Genomic DNA, 21,749 nt, shown 5'->3' on the forward strand with positions numbered 1-21,749 from the left:
GGGAGGGAGGGAGGTAGAAGGGGGGAGGGAGGGAGAAGGGGGATGGAGGGAGAAGGGGGAGGGGGGAGAAGGGGGATGGAGGGAGAAGGGGGAGGGGGGAGAAGGGGGGAGGGAGGGAGGGAGAAGGGGGCAGGGAGGGAGAAGGGGGAGGGGAGAGTGAGGGAGGGAGAAGGGGGAGGGGGAAGAGAGGGAGAGAGAAGGGGGAGAGAGGGAGGGAGAATGGGGGAGGGAGGGCAGGAGGGAGAAGTGGGGAGGGAGGGAGAAGTGGTGAGGGAGGGAGGGAGAAGGGGGAGGGAGGGAGAAGGGGGAGGGAGGGAGAAGGGGGGAGGGAGGGAGGGAGAAGGGGAGGGAGAAGAGGGGAGGGAGAAGAGGGAGGAGGGAGAGGGGAAGGGAGGGGGGAGGGATGGGTGGAGAAGGGGAGGGAGGTGGAGAAGGGGGAGGGGTGGGAGAGGAGTGGGGAGGGAGTGGAAGGGGGGTGGTGGGGAGGTAGGTGGGGAGGTGAGGAGGTGGGGAGGTGGGTTGGAGGGGGAGTAAGGGGGAGGGGTGGAGGGGAGGGAGGGGGAGAAGGGGGAGGGGAGGAGAGGAGGGGAGGGAGAAGGGGGGAGGGAGGGTGAGTGGGGGGGTAGGGAGGGAGAAGGAGTGGGTGGAAGAGGTGGAGGGTGGGAAGGTGTATTTGTAGGATGTGTGAGGGGGAGGTGAAGTAGGAAGTGGTAGGTATGCAGGGGTGGGGTGATTGAGAGAATGTCTGCTGGGTCTTGTAGAAGTATCTAGTCTCCAGATCTGTCATTCTATTGGATTCTTAGCTGCCTTTTTCCCCGTCCAGTGGTGTGGATGAGGAGCTCCGCTTTTGAGTGTCCAGTTTAACCCTGTCGGTATTGATCTGGTCCAGGTGAGTCAGTGCAGTGCCCCCCCCCCCCCCCCCCCCAAGCTCGGCATCACGTTGATAGGAAGTTGCCCCCAGTCTCCCGTTGTTATTATTATTTTTTAACCATCTTTGTACAAATGGCATTTTGTTTTTGGCAGCTGAGATTCACGATTCTGCCGAATGGATAGCGGTGTTCCCGATGGCTAACAATCTTCTGCTGCACTTTGCAACTCGGCTGAAGGAGCACGTCCCTGTTATATTTTTGTTCTGATAGTTCAGTTTGGATTGAGCTCTGGAAAACATCAGAGACAAAGCCACATAGGTGGAGGGATGGATTGGCTTTGCTGCTTGGATTGTTTGACTTTCACAGTTAACTCACTTTCAGCTAACCCACAGAATACTGGTGTATGTGTGGCTATATGTGTATAGGTATGTATGTGTATGTAGATACGTATTCGTGGGTATATGTAGCGATGTGTGTGTGTGTGTATGTGCCTAGGAATGTGTGTGTATGTAGCTATGTATGTGTATATGTGCATATGCACGTGTGTGTGTATATGTGTACATGCATGTGTGTGTATATGTATATGTGTGTATATGTATGTGTGTATATGTATATGGACGGATGTGTGTGTGTATGTATGTGCGTGTTAGAGTGTGTATACGTGTATATGTATATGTGTATATGTATGTGTGTGTAAATGTGCATATGTATGTGTGTGTATATGTGTACATGCATGTGTGTGTATATGTGTATATGTATGTGTGTGTGTATATGTGTATATGTATGTGTGTGTATGTGTATATGTATGTGTGTGTATATATGTGTGGGTGTATATGTATGTGTGTGTATATGTGTACATGCATGTGTGTATATGTGTACATGTATGTGTGTATATGTATGTGTATATATATGGGTGTGTATATGTATGTGTGTGTATATGCGCATATGTATGTGTGTGTATGTGTATATGTATGTGTGTATATGTGTATATGTATGTGTGTGTATATGTGTATATGTATGTGTGTATGAAGCTATGTATGTGTCTATATGTGTGTATGCATGTGTGTATATATGTGTGTTTATGTATGTATATGGATGTATGTGTGTGCATATGTATGTGCATGTATGTGTGTGTGTTTATGAGTGTGTATACGTGTATGTGTATGTATATGCATGCATGTGTATATGTACGTGTGTGTATATGTATGTGTGTGTGTATATGTGTATATGTATGTGTATAAGTCTATATGTATGTGTGTATATGTGTATATTAATGGATGTATATGTATGTGTGCGTATGTGTGTATATATGTGTATATGTATGTGTGCGTGATTATGAGTGTGTTTCTGCGTATATGTATGTGTGTGTATCTGTATGTGAGTGTGTGTGTGTACATGTGTGCATATATGTGTGTGGGTATCTGTGTACGTATTTGGGTATGTGTGTGTATGTGTATGTATTTGTGTGTGTATTTGGGTATGTGTCTGTGTGGGTATTTTGGTATGTTCGTGTATGTGTGTGTATATGAATGTATATGAGTGTGTATATGTGTGTATATGTACGTGTGTATATTTGTGTGTGTATTTGGGTATGTGTGCATATGAGTGTGTATGTGTGTGTATATGTGTGTGTGTTTAATTGTCTGTGTATTTGGGTATGTGTGTATATGAGTGTGTATTTGTGTGCATATGTATGTGTGTGTATTTGTGTGTGTATTTGTGTGTGTGTGTATTTGGGTATGTGTGTGTATTTGTGTGTGTGTATATTTGTATGTGCATATTTGTATGTGTATTTGTGTGTGTATTTGGGTATATGTATGTACATATGTGTGTATTTGAGTGTGTGTATTTGTGTGTGTGTGTATTTGTGTGTGTGTGTGTATTTGGGTATGTGTGTGTATTTGTGTGTGTGATTGCTCCATATCATGTCCAAAAAAAATCAGTTTGCAGCGTTCTAGAAATAACTCAAGCTGTGATCATTATTCTGAATTCTTTGCAACATAATTTGATTCATTATCGCTCCCATAGAGTTTGGAGCCTTCCTGTGTTTAATCACGTGGGCTATTCAGCACTGAGGGAAATGCACTGTGCCCAGCGCTGTGAGAGAAATCTCTCGATAGGAACATCGCTGTTGGGATGGCCAGTTGCGCTGATGGACATGTCAGCAAATGCAAGCATATCTCTAATCAATAATGATACAAATCTGTCTGTCCGCCTATCATCACTGCACTGATATGGCTGCAAATCTCAGGAGCATTTTAGGTGTGTGTGTGTGAGTGAGTTTTGCATCTACCTACAATTAAAGACTGCTCTGCCAGGACAAATTGCATCTCTACCGTGTATGTGCCCGATGTACACAGGCTGTAAGTATCGAAATGGCAGCCTACATGGCGAGGTCCATAGTGCAGTACTGTGCAAGATAGGGAATAGCCTGCACTCATGTCGATCTGCTTGCTGAACATATGTGTGAGTTATGGGGCAGACTATTGATGCCGTTTCTCCTGGCTTGCTTGTTGACAGTAGCTGTGTGCGTGTCAGTGACAAAATATGTTCCATGAAAATGTTCCCTGGAAGTGTGGTGGAGGCAGGTTCAACCGGGGCTTTCAAGAGGGCATCAGATGATTATCTGAACAGGAACGACGTGCAGGTGTACGGGGGAAAAGGCAGGAGAGTGGGCACTGAATCATGATGCTCGTTTAGAGGGCTGGTGCAGACATGACGGGCTGAATGGCCTCCTCCTGTGCCGGAGCAATGCACTGAGACACTGTGAATTGATCTGCACGATGCACATGTTCGTTCTGGGGGTTACACAACATGTTGCAATAAGCTACGTCTCTTATTTTGAGGATGGCCTCCATGCATGGCAGAGATGGGCCCTCTTGGTGCAAACCTTATAATGTCAGTTATTGAAGCAGGCAGATGTTGTACAATGTGGAATGTCTGCCTGGCACAGAAGTTACGCTTTCCCATTTTGAGAACATTATTCATGTGACATGCCAGTGTCTTTATAGTGCACATGTGACATTCATGTTCATGTGTACACATGGAGCTCAGTACAGGGACTAGCATGATGCGTGTTTTGCACAAAGCACATAGAAAGGTGACCTATGTAAACGTAAAACCATATAGCATGTAAGGACAATCTGCCCATCCTATCTGTGCCAATTCTTTGAAACAACCATCCAATTAGCCCACACCGTTGAAAGTTACTGTTGATTTACCTCCAACACCTTTTTCAAAAATTGCAGTCCAGATTATTAAAAATTGCTGAGTTTAAAAGAAAATCTCATCTTTTCTTGGCTCTTATTGCCAATCATCATAAATCTGTGCCGCCCGGGTCCCCACCCTCACGCCTGTCAAAAGAGTTTCCCCCGATCTCTTCTATCGAAACTCCTTTTGACTTTGAACATTGTTGCTAAATGTTCCCTGCACCTTCTTTGTGCTAAAGGAGGAGAATTCTAGTCTCCGCAGTCTCTCCACATTACTCAATCCTTTGCCCCTGGCACCACGCTAATAAATCTCCTCCCCACCCTTGCCAAGCCTTTTGGCAGCTTTTGCAAAGTGTGGTACCCAAAATTGAACACAATGCTCCAGCTGACACCTAACCAGTGATGTCTGAAGGTTCAGCATCACTACTTCCCTTTTGTTCTGCCTGCCTCAATATATAAAGCCACAGCTCCCATATGCTTTCTATATGTGAGTGCAGCCATAAGACTGTATGATCAGGGATGTGCTTCAGCATACATTTTATATAAATGCATAGCTTCAAAGTGGGTGAACACTTGGGAAAGTATAATTGGTTGAAGGTCAGCCAGCATGGATTAAGGAAAATTTGGTCCATTTAACTAATACTTCAATATATCTGAAAGATTTGAGTGAAGCTCTGAACAGAAGAGGACGAGATAGTATTTTAAACTTGGAATTGCAGAATGTCCCACATCAGTTAGCAATAGTTGTATGACACAGATGGACAGAAAATTGTCTTTATCGATGGAAGCTGTTCCGGCTGAGGAAAGGCTAGTTGGCAACGCAAGGGGATTGTTCTTGCGACCTTTACTATCTTTAAGATATCCCTTGGACAAAAGAGCAGTTGGGAAACTGTCCCAAGTTTGCAGATGACACCAAAATCGGAGGACAAGAGGAAATGAGAAGCACTGTTTCGATCAGCCGGGCCAATAGGTGGCATCTACAGTTAAATGTATTCAAGGTAAATGTATGAGCACATGAAAATAAGGATTGAAGTTTGAAACTGTGGGCAGGAGGTGGGCTGTGGGGTCGGGGTGGAGGGGCACAGAGCCCCATTGCCACAGCAAGCAAGGCAGCCATGCAGCGGCACACACCGCTAACTGCCCATTTTGAACTTGGTACCATGGGTTGGTATAGGTGCCCCCCCCCATCTTTTTGGCTGGGATGAGTGTGAGTGGGGAGTGCCATGTGTATATGCAGCTGCAGCTTGTCAGCTTCCTGAGTGTTGGTCACGGACCCGGCGAATCCTGCACTGTTTTTCCATTGGAATCAGTTGTGTCCCACGTGGCACCAGTGCTAGCCCCTTAACGGTCGCTGAATCGGTCCAGGGGCAGTGCCAGTTTTTCTGCCATAAAAGTCCATGGATTCTCCGTTGGCGTCGACACTTCGCCTCAGAAATGGAAAATCCCGCCCCGGGCTGCTTCTCAAGGGGCCGAAGTGGCATGAGTAGCAAGACGGTCACTTCTCCAGGTTATACAAGAGTCGCCAGACTGCAGCCGCTCCTTCCATCCACATCCCAATCTGCACTCTGCCTCGAGTTATGCCAGTCTAGGACCATGGGCTTCATCCTCACCAGCCCATTGATGAAAAACAACATTGCACCAGTTTTATAATAAGCAGGATAGCCCAGGCAGATAGTTATAGATTTGTGGAACAAATAAGCAGGAAATGTATTGATGGGGACCTCATCAATGGTTTCAAAAGAAAATTGGCTATACCTCCTGCAGAGAGAAGAGTCTAGGAGACGTTGTTAGAAGGTAAATAGGTGCAGTTGCTTGAGCAGGGCAATAATTGAGATTGCATATGTGATTATAGGATTTTTAAAATGTATTAATTGGTTGCAACGTGTCCATAAGCACAATGGAAGCAGATTACATAGAAACATTATACAGTCATTTTCAAAAAGTGTTGGACATACATTTGAAAAAAGATTAGTTAGTGGGGCTTTGTGTGAGGACCTGGGATTGGGATCCATTGGACGGCTCTTTCAAAGACCAGGCGCAGACATGATGCACCAAATGGCCTCCAACTGCACTGTATTATTCTATGACCCGAAGGGATGGACCTAATGAAATTTAAATGAAACCACGCCTTTTACCTTCAATACTGCTGCAATTATTAGAGGGTGCTGGTGAGGTCAAATGTTTAGAGTGTGGTGCAAAATAAGGCCAAAATAAGGGTTCAGTCTCCGTACTGGCTCAGGTGGATTTTGGGACCTGCCTCCTTACTTTGCTCTCTCGTGGTATTATAGCACAAGTCATGATTAGCAATTCTCGGACAATGAGAATGCTACATAGAGAGAGAAAGAGAGAATATTATTAGTTCCCTGCCACGGTGAAATGAGTCTTAATGCCAGTCATTGCCGATATTTTTTAACTTGGTGTTTTCCGGAGGAAGGTTTTTACAGCCAGGGGGCGCGATTCTCCGACCCCCCACCGGGTCGGAGAATCGGCGGGGGCTGGCGTGAATCCTGCCCCCGCCGTGTCCCGAATTCTCCGCCATCAGCGATTCGGTGGGGGCGGGAATTGCGCCGCGTTGGTCGGCGGGAATCGCAGCCGGTCGGCGGGCCCACTCTCGGCCGGCGGGCCCACCCCCGACGATTCTCCGGCCCGCGATGGGCCGAAGTCCCGCCGCTGTCAACCCTCGCCCGCCAGCGTGGATTAAACCTCCTTTAGAACGGCGGGACAAGGCGGCGCGGGCAGGCTCCGGGGTCCTGGGGGAGGGCGCGGGGTGATCTGGCCCCGGGGAATGCCCCCACGGTGGCCTGGCCTGCGATTGGCGGGCCTGTGCCGTGGGGACACTCTTTTTCTTCCGCCTTTGCCATGGTCTTCACTATGGCGGAGGCGGAAGACACCCCCTCCCCTGCGCATGCGCAGGGATGCCGTGAGCGGCCGCTGACGCTCCCGCGCATGCGTCGCCCGGCGAAGACCTTTCGGCGCCAGCTGGCATGGCGCCAAAGACCTTTCCCGCCAGACGGCGGAGCGGAAACCACTCCGGCGCGGGCCTAGCCCCTCAAGGTGAGGGCCTGGCCCCAAAATTCCACACCTTTGGGGCGGCCCGATGCTGGAGCGGTTCCCGCCACTCCATCCCGCCGGAACCCCCCGCCCCGCCGGGTAGGGGAGAATCCTACCCAAGGTTTGGGAAGTGAACATGAAGACAGTGAGAAGAGGGTGTGTTTTCTTCCCACATCCCTCACGCTGGCGCAATGGCAGCACAACTAAAGTTGGATTGTGGAGGTGTTGCCAGGTTAGCCACTGCACTCGTTGATCAGAATTGGGTTGGCAGGTTGTTGACTTGAAGGGAATGTAAGCAATAGAAGGATTAAAATAGAGGCCGAATGTAAATATGGATGATATTTCTTGGAAGCAAGTATCTTACGTCTCGGTGAAATAAAATACCTTTTCTAATAAAACCGTGGCATGAAAGTAGGTTGCTCAAGTATCATCCATCAAATATGTCTCCTTTTTCGATGGACAAACTAAACCATAAAAAAAAGAATCCATAGAATCCCTACAGTGCAGAAGGAGGCCATTCGGCCCATTTAGTCTGCACCGACCCTCCGAAAGAGCACTCGACCCAGGCCCAACCCCCTGCCCTATCCCCGTAATCCCATCACCCCATCTAACCTAGGTGTCTTTCGACACTAAGGGGCAATTTATCATGGCCAATCCCCCTAAGCTGCCCATCTTTGGACTGTGGGAGGAAACCGGAGCACTCGGAGGAAACCCACGGTGACAGGGGTCCACACCGACAGTTACCTGAGGCTGGAATCGAACCCGGGTACCTGGCGCTCTGAGGCAGCAGTGCTAACCACTTTGCCACCATATAATACAACAATATTACCACCCATATATAGTCGTGAAACATTACCAGCCTTTAGCATCTTTATGAATTTTGCTGGTGTTAAACTGTATTAAACTCTGCTGTGTTACTCGCAGTTGTTCTCATCAGCCTTTTATTCTTGGGAGTGCAGAGGCTAATGCAGCTCAGTATTTATTACACTGCCATATGTTTAGAACTGTTTTGCCCTGTGTGTGCGTGCGTACTGCAGATGCAAACTACACTGCGCTCAGTCCATGCAAAATGCTCCCATGAGAATATACAGGTCAGTCACTGGCAGGAGAATCCAGCCCAAGTGATCTTGTGTTGTCTAGCAAGGGGAGTTAATGGTGTTTGATTGCACTGACTCGCAGCCAGTGTACCCTGTGATGCCCTCAGTGTTGACTTGCCGCAGCAGTAGCTGATGCAGGGAGCAAAATCTGGCTGGGCACAGTGGAGTCCGAGAAAATACTCTTTTAAGCACGATGCTAGGTCAGGCAAAAAACAATCCCACAGCTGCCTTCATGCAAATGCTTATATTTGTGCTCCTTCAATCACAAAGTTGAGACATATTCACTGCTCCATCATGACTAAATACCCTGAGTGAGCTGTGACGTGCCAAAGTATTGACAGTTACCGTATGTACACCTGATGCAAAATAAGATGAAAACGCTGCCATAATATGTTATGCATACACCTACAAACAGCGAACACAAATAGTTTCTTCATGCCAGTATTCCTTCTGGGGTAATTATTTCCTGACGGAACAGTAAGTTTAAACTAAACTTGACTTTGAATTGCCTTACTGTTAAGTGGGACTCAATATTTTTTTGACACTTCCACGGTATTTCCTCCCTTCACCTGCTCAGATAATTTTGGTTAAGAGAAAACAAACTCAGTTTCTGCGTGTTTCGTAACTCAGCATTTTTGTTGCCAGCTGAATCCAGGTTTAGCATCTCGCTGCAGTGTTACATTCATTGCAGGGGAGTGGACACAAGCCCTTCACTCTTGAAGTTCGACCTCACAGCTTTATAATTTATCAAGAAGCATTTCCTTTGGTGTTTTTTGCACTGTGAAATTCATTCATATGTTTTCACCATCGTCAATGTGAGAAGGTATTAAACTGTCGCTGAGCACTCGGACTCTCTAGATCATAGAAAAGACCATCGAGTCTTGGCACTGCAGGAGGCCATTCGGCCCATCGAGCCTGCACCGACCCTCTGAAAGAACAGTGTACCTTAGTCCACCCCCCCCCCCTGTAACCCCACAACCCCACCCAACCTACACATCGTTTGGACACTAGGGGAAATTTATCATGGCCAATCCACCTGACCTGCACGTTCTTGGACTTTGGGAGGAAACCGGAACTTCAGACACAGGGGGAACGTGCAAACTCCACACGGTCACCCAAGGCTGGAATCAAACCCAGGTCCCAGGCGGCGAGAGGCAGCAGTGCTAAACACTGCGCCTAAATAGAACATATAGAACATAGAATATACAGTGCAGAAGGGAGGCCATTCTGCCCATCGCGTCTGCACCAACCCACTTAAGCTCTCACTTCCACCCTATCCCCGTAACCCAATAACCCTTCCTAACCATTTTGGACACTAAGGGCAATTTATCATGGCCAATCCACCTAACCTGCACATCTTTGGACTGTGGGAGGAAACCGGAGCACCCGGAGGAAACTCACGCAGACACGGGGAGAAAGTGCAGACTCCGCACAGACAGTGACCCAGCGGGGAATCGAACCTGGGACCCTGGCGCTGTGAAGCCACAGTGCTAGCCACTTGTGCTACCTTGCCGCCCTCGTGTCACCGTGCCGCCCTCTATTATGCAGCAGAGGAAAAGACCATGCAGTCCATCGAACTACGGCTGCAAAACCAAAAAAAGCGAATGCCGGAAATGCAGGCCAATAAAATAAATGCGAAATTCCGCAGGTGCTGTAAATCTGAACTGAAAACAGGAAACGCTGGGGGAAGAAAAAACTCAGCGGGTCTGGCAGCATCTGTGGAGAAGAGACAAGCAGAGCATAAACGTTAACTTTGTTCCTCTCTCCATAGCTTCTGCTGAGTTTATCCAGCATTGCCCGTTTTTATTATCAATGCGTCGGATTGGAATCGGAAAGCTAAATGATTGTGTTGTGCGGTGCTTTCTGTCTGTGTATTTCCTGTTTATCTTTCAGGATCCCATCTTTTGGAGGTTTTCATGCTGATCCCAAATCCAGAACACTGCAAGGGTGTGTGTGTGTGTGGTGGTGGTGGGGGGGCGGGGGGGGGGGGGGCGGGGGGGGACCTTACGTGTTCTGACAAGTTAACATCAACACAAAGGTTTGAAGCCACAAAGAGAAAACCACATTCGAAAGAAAAGCTGGAATGCTGGAAGACTCTTCAATCTACCTTTCTTCAAACACATCAGGGCCTTGTCACCACAGGTGGTCTCTGAGCATTATTTCCTGAGGCACTGTCACAGAGTAACCTCTAATGAGACTGCAGTAATGCCTGCTTATCATAACAGGAACAGATGAATATTATCTGGTCACCTTCCTTATCAGATTTGCATTCCATGACCTTGGCGCGCCTCTCTTTCCTACTTTTTAAATCTACATTATATTAACCTTTGTGTTTTTGGAATAATTTCCAAAGCTAAGGGTGACATTTGAATAGAAAAAGATCAGGAGGAGTTTGCACATGATCCTTTGCCTATATCAATATTGAGTTAAAGGTACAAAATATATATTGTGCACATGCCTGGGGAGGGGGGGGCGGATTTGAAAGAAAATTACTTTCCCCAGTTCCGTTACCAATTGTGTTCCGTATGTCAGAAGCGTTTTCTGCATTTGCGGTTAAAGAACTTTAGCCACTCACTTCAATCCATCACACTTACAGCAGAGTCCTGATGACTAGTTTGATGATTGGTGACAGGGTTGCTTGTGGCTTTACTACACTCTTTGGTTAAAGTGAAGGCTGCTTATTGTATCATTGATTTCAGACACAAGGATCTCAGCCACAAATTCCATTTGCTTTAACTGGCCAGTGCTGATGTTTATGTTTCCCACCAGCCTCGTCCCACCCCTCGCCATCTCAACCTATCAACACAATCTTCGATCCTTTCTCCCTCATGTACTTCCTCGTTAGTATAGTGGTTGTATCTGCGCCTGTCACACGGGAGACCGGGGTTCAGTTCCCCGACGGGGAGCTTTGCAGTTGTCCAGAACCTTCACCGGCGTGTTTTTATGGCGGCACGGTAGCACAGTGGTTAGCACTGTTGCTTCACAGCGCCAGGGACTCGGGTTTGATTCCCGGCTTGGGTCACTGTCTGTGCGGGGTCTGCACGTTCTCCCCGTGTCTGCGTGGGTTTCCTCCGGGTGCTCCGGTTTCCTCCCACAAGTCCCAAAAGACGTGCTTGTTAGGTAAATTGGACATTCTGAATTCTCCCTCCGTGTACCCGAACAGGCACCGGAATGTGGCAACTAGGGGCTTTTCACAGTAACCTCATTGCAGTGTTAATGTAAGCCTACTTGTGACAATAATAATTATTGTTATTATTATTACCTAGTTTCCCCAAAATTGATTTACATCTCAGTGATATGATGTGGTGGTGAATTCTACATTCTCACCACTCCCATGGGTAAAGAGATTTCTCCAGAATTCCCTGTTGGATTTATTAGCGATTGTCTTATATTTATAACCCTGAATTCTGGTCTGCCTCCCGGGCGGGAACGTTTTCTCCACGAATCTTATCAAAGCCTTTCCTAATCTTAAAGGCCTCTGCATTAGGTCATTCCTCAGCCTCCTCTTTTCTGGAGGAAGAAGCTTCAGTCTTTCCTGATGGATGCAGCCTCTCAGTTTTGACATCATCCTTGTAAATCATTCCTCTGCCTTATCCGCTGCTGAAATAGCATGTTTATAATGCGGAGCCTAGAACTGTACGCAGTACGCCAAGTGTGGTCCAATCCAGGTTCTGTAGGAGTTTAATGTAACTACTTTGTTTTTCAATTCCCTTCCTCTGGAAATGAGCCCCAGTCCTTTAAATGGCCCTGTTAATAATAATAATAATCTTTATTGTCACAAGTAGTCTTACATTAACACTGCAATGAAGTTACTGTGAAAAACCCCTAGTCACCATATTCCTCCGCCTGTTCGGGTACACTGAGGGAGAATTCAGAATGTCCAAATTACCTAACAGCATGTCACCAGGGACTTGTGGGAGGAAACCGGAGCACCCGGAGGAATCCCAGGCAGACAAAATCCTATTCTCCAGCATTTGGCCCACAGCCTTGAATGAACAAACAAAGAACAAAGAAAATTACAGCACAGGAACAGGTCCTTCGGCCCTCCCAGCCTGCGCCGATCCAGATCCTTTATCTAAACCTGTCATCTATTTTACAAGGATCTACTTCCCTCTGTTCCCCGCCCGTTCATATATCTGTCTGGATACATCTTGAATGATGCTATCGTGCCCGCCTCTACCCCCTCCGCTGGCAAGGCATTCTAGGCACCCACCACCCTCTGCGTAAAAAACTTTCCACACACATCTCCCTTAAACTTTCCCCCTCTCACCGTGAAATCGTGACCGCTTGTAATTGACACCCCCACTCTTGGAAAAAGCTTGTTGCTATCCACCCTGTCCATACCTCTTATAATTTTGTAGACCTCAATCAGGTCCCCCCTCAACCTCCATCTTTCCAACGACAACAATCCTAATCTACTCAACCTTTCTTCATAGCTAGCATCCTCCATACCAGGCAACATCCTGGTGAACATCCTCTGCACCCTCGCTAAAGCATCCACATCCTTCTGGTAATGTGGCGACCAGAACTGCACGCAGTATTCCAAATGTGGCCTAACCAAAGTCCTATACAACTGTAACATGACCTGCCGACTCTTGTACTCAATATCCCGTCCGATGAAGACAAGCATGCTGCATGCCTTCTTGACCATTCTATCGACCATTCTATCGACTACTCTGGGATCGCAAGTGCACATCTAAATACTTCTTGAATTCCATGAGGGACTCAATCTCCACTACTCTTTCAGGCAGCAAGTTCCAAACTCCCAACACCCTCTGGGTGAAAATGTTTTTCCTCACATCCCCATTAAACTTCCTGCCCATTACCTTAAATCTATGCCCCCTGGTCATTGATCCCTCCACCAAGGAGAAAGGTTTCTTCCTGTCTACTTGATCTATGCCCCTCATAATATTATACATTTTATACAATTTTATACAGCGATTTACATATCTCTGCTCCTCAATCTGTTTGCTTTTCGACTGTTCGGACTTTTGTTTTCCAAGGATTACATGACCTTATCCTTCTGACCAAAATATACCACAGCCATGTGTCTGACTCACCCTCTAGTTGGTTGAGACACATCAACACGTGGGCACTCTGCACTGGTTCGGTGGTTGCACTTGACACTGCCCTCAACAAGTTGTCCCTTCCCGACCCCCTTCCCACCCCAATCCCACCCCAATCTGTAGGGAGAGAAAAGAGCTAACGTTTCGAGTCCGATGACTCTTTGTCAAAGTCATCTGGACTCGAAACGTTAGCTCTTTTCTCTCCCTACAGATGCTGCCAGACTTGCTGAGATTTCCCAGCATTTCCTCTTTCGTTTCAGATTCCAGCATCCGCAGTAATTTGCTTTTATTGGGCAAAGTGCAACCGTCTCAGGAATACTGGTAGCAGTGTCAGAGAGTGAAGAGGCAGGGATCGGAGCACCTCTTCCAGCTAGTAAATACCAGTTGAAGCCACAAATTCCGGTTATTTGTGACATCGCCAACATCAAACAGAAGGTTCACTTGCTTGAACGTCCAGTAATGTGCGTTTACGTCGTTTTGATCAGCTGAAAACAACTTGTATGGGCTGCAGGGGATCAATTTCAGCTCACAGTTCAGCTCATTTCTGACCTGCCATATTGGCCACTGAACCAGGGGTCCTGCCAGTCCAATCAGAGCAGGGGTCATGTCAGGGCGGATGTGGAGAAGATGTTTCCTCTTGCGGGAGAATCAAGAACCAGGGAGTCACTGCTTAAAAACAAAGGTCATCCATTTAAAACGGAGATGAGGCAAAATGTTTTCTTTCAGAGGGGCGTGAGCTTTCGGAATCTTCTCCTGAGAAAACGGTGGTCGCAGAGCCTTTGAATATTTTTCAGACAGAGGTGGTCAGATGCTTGGTACGCAAGAGCGTGATAGGTTATTGGGGGCTGGAGGGATGCAGATTTCAGATTGCTATCAAATCGTATTAAATGGCGGAGCAGGCTCGAGGGGCTGAATGGCCCACTCCTGTTCCTTGTTTGTATGTTTGTATGAAAGGTTCTCAGGCGAACGTTAACCCTCCTGCTCTGCCTCAGATTAATATAACCGTTTCTATTCACCTCGGGAATTAGCAGGAAGGGAGCCTTGGTGCGGTGTAGCTTTCTGGCTTCTGAATTGGAGCGTTTTGAGTTCACAGAAGCCAAATTAAGTCTCTTGACCTCAGAATACTGGGTTGATGCCCAATGTTGGGGTACTCACATTCAATGTGAATGGATCTAGCTGGTTCCCCTATTCCAAGCAAATAACATATCCACATAAGAAGGTGTCTTCTTGCATAGTGAAATTTGCTTTTAGTAAAAAGCAGTGGAAGTAATGGCTTTCTTTGTTGGTATGTACATGAGAGCATTTGCCATGGTCCATTAAGGAAGGTAGGAATCTCTCCAGTCGAGAGAGGCAATTAGTTATATATAGCTTGAGGGGCGCCACCCGGATTAAGCGGGGAACCAGGCAAGGAGTTAGGCCTCCGTGAACAACAACGGACCATATAGGAATTGAACCCATACTCTTGTCATCATTCTGCACCACACTGCAGCCATCTAGCCAGGGACCTGGGTTCGATTCCCGGCTTGGACCCCTGTCTATGCGGAGTCTGCTTGTTCTCTCCGTGTCTGCGTGGGTTTCCTCCGGGTGCTCCGGTTTCCTTCCATAAGTCCAGAAAAACTTGCTTGTTAGGTGAATTGGACAATCTGAATTCTCCCTCAGTGTGGCGACGAGGATATTTTCACAGTAACTTCATTGCAGTGTTAATGTAAGCCTACTTGTGACACCAATAAAGATAAAGGTTATTATTGGCCAACTGCTTGTCTTTGAAATAGTGCCATGGGATCTTTTATCCCGAGAGAGCAGAAAACACATTGGTTAATGTCTCATCTGACACCTACAATAGTGCAGCGCTCCCTCAGTACTGCACTTCAGTGGCAGCATAAATTATGGGTACAAGTTATAAGAACATCAACTGTGTAAGACAAGACATTAACCAATCTGGTGTCTGCTCTCTCTGGTGGAGGTAAAAGATCTGTTGTGTAATGAATGTGAGAAATTGTCATACTTTATATTTTTTGCAGCAATGTTATTAAAACGTGGATAAGATGCATTCAGACAGTATGACTGCTCAAGCTGTGATTAAAGTGTCGTAAAAGTGAAGTGATCATTGTGAAAGTGAAGTGTTCTGCTAATAGGTCTTGAGAACTATTTTGTTTTTTGCAGATAGCTGGCTAATGGAATACTGTTTACATTTTAAGGACGCCGAGGTAATTATGAGGGGTGTAGTGTTGGCCATAGCTAAATAAGTAAAGGGGCATCTTGTAAAAAGAGACAAAATAATGCTTATGCTTTGGGCACAGATGATGTAATTTATGGGACGAGCCAGGTCTGTCTGAAAAGTCAGTTGGTCCGAGAACTCTCATCTGAGCAGAGGTGTTTTAGTTTGGTACTGGAAGGTTCTCTTTCGAAAGATTCTGCACAAGGAAAGCAAGTAAAATCCTGGTTGTTAACTTTAATCATGAGTGGTATTCAAAACATACTGGTTTGCTTAATTTGAAGATAGAGGCAGGTTTAGGAAGTAAGTTAAGGTTTTTTCTTTTATTTAATAACTGTTGTAACTGAGAACTATAATTTGTTGTTACTTCTGTGTTTTAATTAAAGTTTGTTTTCACATAAAAGATACTTATGGGCCAGTGTTATCACTCCTGCGGTGCAGAAACATTTCCTCCCAGTTTTATAAATTGAAAAATAGTTGAGTTCTTATCTGGGATCCAAACATACGGCACAATTTCAAAGATAAGCAGTTGGCTAGATGTCTAAAGTGGGGTGCAGAATAATGCCAAGTGTATGGGTTCGATGCCTGTGGTAGTTCATGGGAGACTGTCCCAATGCCTTGCTCCATGCCTGAATTGAATTAACTGACCACTCTCCCCCCTTCCAAATGATCGGGTTGACCCCTGAAAAGCAAAGACAAATGATCATGCGAATCAATTCAAAGGAATTTCCATCGATCTCCTGCTGAAATTTCATTGGGAGATTAGGAGAATTCCGTGGAAATGAAGAACCATGGTGAAATTGTTAGGTCAAGGGGAGGCAGGCAAAAGCTTGAAAAGAGGACTCAATCGGATACTGGCAGATGAAGTTCACTAGTAATGAATACAATGACCTAAGTCTGCCGTCGGGCATGTCTAGCGGGGTGTTTCTCAACAGCTGCAGCGCCAAGAAGCACACCCGTTATTCAACTTCACTGTGCCTTTTTTTTTGTGGCCTCGGGGAGTTTCTCTCCGTCGAGGCAGCACGGGGCTGGTTTAGCACAGTGGGCTAAATAGCTGGCTTGTAATGCAGAACAAGGCAGCAGTGCGGGTTCAATTCCCATCCCAGCCTCCCCGAACAAGCGCCAGAATGTGGCGACTAGGGGCTTTTCACAGTAACTTCATTTGAAGCTTACTTGTGCCAATAAGCGATTTTCATTTCACTTGAAGCGATGTCCTGTTGGCGAGATTAGCTCGTCAGCAGGAACGCCTGTCTGCAAATCGTGGCATCATTTTGATCAGCAGCTCCGATCGCCCTCGCCCTAACCTTCAAGCCCCTCCATTTTATCGGCCCCCCATCCCTCACCCCAGCCTTCTCCAAGCCCCTGGAACCTCCTCTCACCCCCTCCTCCAAGTGGCAAGGCTCCCCCCCCACCCCCCCGGGCCTGCCCCCTGGCAGTGCCAACCCAATTTGGGGCTCTCGCGCATTTCGCCCAGCTCCACACCGGACGCAATGGTGTCGCTGAATCACACCCAACATGTTGATACATTCGGCAAAGGTATGTGTCAGATGTTTTCCAGATAAATACTTTTGACTTTTGAAAGCGTGAAACAAGCCTATATTAACTTATCTGTATGATACATTTGCCCCATTTTCAATGAGGTTTGTATACCTTGTAACCATAACCTACGCTGCCACTTCAGTGCGGTACTGAGGGAGCGCTGCATTATTGAAGGATGGCACATTAACCGATGTGCTGTCTGCTCTCTCCGTAAGATGTGAAAGATCCACAGCATTATTTCACAGGGAAGCAGGATTGTCTCTCCCATTGCCTGAACCAGTATTTATCCTTCAACTAACATTCACTAAAACAGATGGTATGGTTGTTATCACATTGTTTGTGGGAGCTTTACTTTTCTAAATTAGCTGCCGCGTTTCCTACATTACAACAGCGACTACGCTTCAATAAGTACTCCGTCAAGGATGAGTATTATTGGGTGGGGGGGCCCAATGTTGTGAAAGGCACTGTATGAATGTAAGCTTTCTCTTTCTTCAATGGGTGAGTGAGTCGTGATGGTCTATTTTATCTTCTCACTCAAAGCCAAAATTGTTCACAATGGATTGTGGAGAACTTGCCAAAAGTACAATTGACAGCAGCCTTGTGCAATTATCCCCTCATCGTCTTCACATTGAAAAACAAAGTTTACTTCTGTGAAATGAAATGCAATTCAGCACTGCAGCATCTGTGCAATGGTTTAATAAAACCAAAAGATATTCTTTACTCAAGGTTCAAAGCAACACATTCTCGAGCTTAACCTCCATGAGGTAAATAAAAACAGAGAATGCTGGAGGGAAACTCAGCGGGTCTGGCAACACCTTTGGAGCGAGAAGACAGAGGTAACGTTTCCCGAGACCGTATGATTCTTCTTCAGGGCCTTTTTCTTCTTCGAAGAAGGGTCCTACGGACTGGAAACTCAGCTGAAATATTCCTTGCCGCTGGTGGGATTTTCCGGTCCCGCCGATGGCAACCCACCCCCCACTCCCCTCGCCGTGCATTCTGCGGCGGTGGAGGATACGGGGCATGCAAAGCCCCGTGACATCGGAGGATGTTGCCGTCAGCCAATGGTGGGTCACTTCCGCTGCCGGAGGTGAGGGGGGCAGAAAATTCCGTCCAGCTGTTTCTCTCTGCACAGATGCTGTCAGGCCTGCTGGGCTTTTCCCAGCATTTTCTGTTTTTATTCCAGATTTCCGGCATCCGCAGTATTGTGCTTTCACTGCAATAGATAACGGCTGGCGGATAAAAAGAGGCCCTTTGACGAGCCACTGCAGTGTGGCGAACCTACGCGTGTAGCACAGGCAAAAGACCGAGAAGCAGAGATGAGAATTTGTCTTTTCGAAACTGCTGGGATGCGAAACGCCCAGTCGGGAACAGATGGCAGAAGCTGATTTTATGAACAGTTTAAGAGGGAGGTAGTCAGATAACTGAGAATGAGGAACTTACAAGGGATATGTACAAATAAGGGGGAATGTGGGGTGTGCACAACCTGCTCTGTCAAAGACCCAGCATCGCAGAAGAAACCAAAGAGCCTTCTTCCGTGCTGTAAGTCTCTGTTGGACATTAACCTGGTGTTGTAAGACTTCTTACTGTAAGTCTCTGTGACTCTGATCTATGATATATTAGTCAATACACTGAATCTTCTTTACTTTGTGGTTCCTTTGGAGTTGTTGCTTGTTAGGATTACTGCAAGGTATCTATTGATTTTGCTGTCCATACCCAGGTGAATTTTAACGGTTGCTCGGTTTATTGCAATAACTTTGAGACATCATTGAATCAGAAATTGATATGTTTGCTCATATCTAAACCATTTAGTTCGTAACTTTAAAGATCATTTTGAAAAAGAAAATGCTCCAGAGTGGCTGATACACCAACATATGACAGTGGCACAGTGGTTAGCACTGTTGCTTCACAGCGCCAGGGTCCCAGGTTCGATTCCCGGCTTGGGGTCACTGTCTGTGCGGAGTCTGCACGTTCTCCTTGTGTCACCATGGGTTTCCTCCGGGTGCTCCGGTTTCCTCCCACAAGTCCTGAAAGACGTGCTGTTAGGCGAATTGGACATTCTGAATTCTGCTTGCGTACCCGAACAGGCGCCGGAATGTGGCGACTAGGGGCTTTTCACAGTAACTTCATTGCAGTGTTAATGTAAACCTACTTGTGACAATAAAGATTATTATTATACTGACATATGCGATCAACATGAGGGGGAGTGTCCCTATACATCATGTGAACCTCTTGTATGTCCGAGGATCCAAGAGGATATATTGATGGTAGTTAAGCAGTTTGGCCAGAGCCACCAGTCTCTTCTTCAGCGTCGCCATAACCGTCCTGCGCCATGTTCCTCCACCAGGGGATCTTTCACACATGCAAATGGGAGGAAAATATAATATTAAAAATCTTTGAATATATTGACATTTAACAGTCATGGAAATCACTCGATTAGTAGCTGTTAATAAGCCAAGCGTAGGGAATTGGGTAAATACTCAAAAGGAGAAAAAGATTGCAGGGCGGAAAGAGCAGGGGAGAGGGACTAAATGGGTAGCTCGCTCAAAGGTCTAGCACAGACGTGCTGGGCCGAATGGCCTTCTTTTGTGCTTTATGATTCTATAAATTCATGGGCGAGATGTGGAATATACTATTCCTCAATCATCTACATTCTTTCTTGGGAATGAACAGAAAACAAAGAACAAAGAATAATACAGCACAGGAACAGGCCCTTCGGCCCTCCAAGCCTGTACCGGTCATGATACCACCCTTGGCCAAGGCCCTCAGCACTTCCAAGTGCCGTATCCCTCTATACCCGTCCTATCCATGTATTTGTCGAAAAAAATGAAAATCGCTTATTGTCACAAGTAGGCTTCAATGAAGTTACTGTGGAGAAAACCCCAGTCGCCACATTCCGCCGCCTGTTCGGGGAGGCTGGTACGGGAATTGAACCCCGCTGCTGGCCGACGTCTTTTGAACGCCATTAATATATCTGCTTCCGCAACCTCTTCTCTATTTACAACAGAGAAAGTTAACGGGAGATTTTGTTCTCACTGGAGCGACGGAGGTTGAGGGGCGACCTGATAGAGGTCTACAAAATTATGAGGGGCATAGACAGAGTGGACAGTCAGAGGCTTTTCCCCAGGGTAGAGGGGTCAATTACTAAGGGGCATAGGTTTAAGGTGAGAGGGGCAAGGTTTAGAGGAGATGTACGAGGCAAGTTTTTTTTACACAGAGGGTAGTGGGTGCCTGGAACTCGCTACCGGAGGAGGTGGTGGAAGCAGGGACGATAGTGACGTTTAAGGGGCATCTTGACAAATACATGACTAGGATGGGAATAGAGGGATACGGACCCAGGAAGTGTAGAAGATTGTAGTTTAGTCGGGCAGCATGGTCGGCACGGGCTTGGAGGGCCGAAGGGCCTGTTCCTGTGCTGTAAATTTCTTTGTTCTTTGTTTGTTTGTTGTCTTCATAATTGTGAACGATTTTGATAGACTTTTGCTTACTTAGATACACCCTCGAAGAACCGTACCCTATCAGGCTGTGGGCCAGGAAAATAGGATTAGCTGGATATAGCTTTGTTTAGACTTCACGGACGAGGTGGGCTGAACGCCCTCCTTCTGTGCCACACATTTTTATTATTCCATGATGACATTTTTCCACAGCAGAAAGGCAAATATTTTGTTGCTGACTGAACTATGATCCAGAATTCACTGCCGGAGGCAGGTTTCCATCATCATTTTCAGAAGGGAATCGAGTAAGTCCTCAATGGGTGAGATTTTGAGGGGATTGGAGAAAGAGCAGGGGCAATAAGATGAATTCCCTCGCCCTGTGCATGGTCTGGCACAGGCACGAAAGGCTGAAGGGGGGGAATTGCTGGTCTGGGGGTGGACACGGCCAGAAAATTAAAGCCCATTAGAATTTTACATTTGCACATTTTCAAAGAGATGTCGTAAGCAGTTTGACTGCATTCAAGACCCGCCGGTAGGGTTGCCGACTGTGATTGAGCCTTTTCCTTGAGGTTTCTTCACATAACTTGCCCCCACACTCCAGCCATTAGTCAACACTCCGACACATCCGTCCTGGTGATGCCCTTCCTTCCTGCACCAACCGGAAAGCACAAAGACTCATTGGCCAATTGGACGACAGCCAAACTGTCCTTTTCCCCACCATTTTCCATATTTTTATATCTGACAGAGAATTGGGATACGATTGGGCATTTTCAGGATGGCAACGTGCAATTAGTGGAGGGCCACATCGATCCATGCTGGGGCCACAATTATTTATAATTTATATTCATGAGTTGGGTGAGGGAAATGAATGTACTATTGCCAAGTTTGCGGATGACCAAGATAGATTGGAAGCTAAGAGGTGAGTTTAACACAAAGAGTCTACTGAGGGACATAGGCAGGTTAACTGAGACCTGGGCAAAAACTTGGCAGATGCAATATAATGTGGGAAAATGTGAAGTTATGCACTTTGGTAGGAAGAATAAAGGAGCTGAATATTATTTAAATGGAGAAAGACTGCAGAAAGCTGTAGCACGGAGGGGTTAGGGGATCCTTGTGTACAAATTACAAAAAGCTAGCATGCAAGTTCTGCAGGTAATTGGGACGGCAAATGGAATTTTGGCCTTTATTTCAAAGAGAGTGGAGTATTGAAATAGGGAAGTCTCTGCTAAAACTATACAAAGCACTAGTTAGACCACACCTGGAATACTGTGA

The 21,749-nt window shown here is 46.6% G+C and overlaps 1 protein-coding gene across 3 annotated transcripts in view; it reads left to right on the forward strand.

Moving 5' to 3' along the window:
- Positions 1–21,749, forward strand: part of LOC140385854 (cadherin-7-like) — a 451,440-nt gene that overhangs the window by 254,051 nt on the left and 175,640 nt on the right. The window contains exon 1 of one of the 3 annotated variants that reach the window (XM_072468446.1): positions 766–889. The exons of the other annotated variants lie outside the window; for them this stretch is intronic. The gene's annotated coding sequence lies outside the window, so the exon portion shown is untranslated. Of the gene's footprint in view, positions 1–765; positions 890–21,749 lie in introns of those variants that run through there. 3 annotated transcript variants of the gene reach the window in all.

Source organism: Scyliorhinus torazame, chromosome 11, assembly GCF_047496885.1.
Source record: "Scyliorhinus torazame isolate Kashiwa2021f chromosome 11, sScyTor2.1, whole genome shotgun sequence".
NCBI classification, from domain to species: Eukaryota; Metazoa; Chordata; class Chondrichthyes; order Carcharhiniformes; family Scyliorhinidae; genus Scyliorhinus; species Scyliorhinus torazame.